This window comes from Capsicum annuum, chromosome 7 (genome assembly GCF_002878395.1).
Source record: "Capsicum annuum cultivar UCD-10X-F1 chromosome 7, UCD10Xv1.1, whole genome shotgun sequence".
Lineage (NCBI taxonomy): Eukaryota > Viridiplantae > Streptophyta > Magnoliopsida > Solanales > Solanaceae > Capsicum > Capsicum annuum.
In genome coordinates, this window is record NC_061117.1 from 217399483 (window position 1) to 217401095 (window position 1613).

Below are 1613 nucleotides of genomic sequence, written 5' to 3' on the forward strand. Positions count from 1 at the left end.
TCCAACTATTAGCTAGCTACATAGAGCAGATTCATAAATCCTTCAAGTATTGAAGATAATATTTTATGTTCGATGTGAAGTTCGTTGGTGGAGAATGGAGATGGACATATCTAATCCACCTTGACTACTAGGAATGATATTTTGTGCCAAAGAACAAATGAGGAGTATAATTGCTTTATTTTCTTAGGGGCATATATGCTCCACTTAGCTTATTAGATTCATTTTTAATTTATGATATCTAGTAATTCCTCAAATCACATATATGATTATTTTAGCCATAATACATAAAGTGTGAATAAGTAGACACTTAAAATTGTATAAAGTTGAATGAATAGACACACGTATCTTATGTGGTATAATACACGTAGGATGTCATGTACGATAAGAATGGATCATGTAGGATGTCATATAAGACGTATGTGCCTACTTGTTCAACTCTACATAAGTTTAAGTGCCTACATGTGCACGCCCAAAGTTGAAGGTCATAGATGTGATTTGAGATTAAGTAAAATGGTATGTTTATGTATTGTGTCATTATTTTATCATACTACCCCATTAATTGATGTGTTCGAATAATATGTCTTGAAAATAGTTTGGAGAATAAGTAATATTGCTAAGGGTAAAGTATGAAGAAAAAAAAATTATCTTTCTTAATATGTGAAAAATAATAAGTAAAAATAAGAATTCAAGTAGGAAAATAGTAACGAGTAAAAGTTAACGGAGTAACTATCAACCAAACAGAAGCCTAATTACAATAATTTAGCCCACCCCTCCCACACACCTCTTTCAATATAATTTAACCTTTTTGGGACTGATAATTAGGTTTTAATTTAGGTGCATTTCATTGTTCCCATATTTTTGGGGATGTATGCTCCATTTTTAGGTCTTCTTATGCCAATTGTCATCAACAAGCAAACAATTACATTCCCAAACTAATAAATTAAAATAGACACATTTTAATTTAGCGAATAAAACATCATTACGCTAACTTTAATATAGAAGTTTGGTAATTTAAATAAGTATTGAACTCACTAATTAAAAAACAATAAAATCCATAGGTTGATTTTTAAATAATTCATTTTAGCGCCAAAAATAGAAAAGATGCAAGCCGATCTTTCGAAGTCGGCCTCTTCGCCAAAAGAAAGAAAGAAAGAAAAACAAGTTTAAAGAGTATAAATAAAATACAGTCTTTGACCCAATAAACACTAATAATCTAGTGATAAAATGAGAATTTGATCCCAAATGGTACATTTTATGTATAATTACGTAAATTTCAATTGTTTGAAGCTGGAAAAATGTTACATAAAATATTGTATATATGACTTATGAGTAAGAATTGGCAAAAAAGAAAAAAAAAAAATGATCTAATTTTAAAAGGGTAATCGTTTTTATTAATGGCATTTGCCTGATTATGACCTATATCATATGACATGCAACAAATTATTTTTTCCTGATTCTTATGAATCATTTAATTTCTGGTAAAGGTACATTATCAAATGAAAATCAAACTTTTTGGTACAACATTATTAATGATGGAATTGGTCTTAAACAATTGATAATAACGTGCCTTTCTAACTAACAAGCTATCAACTTGTTCTAAAATTTCATTACAA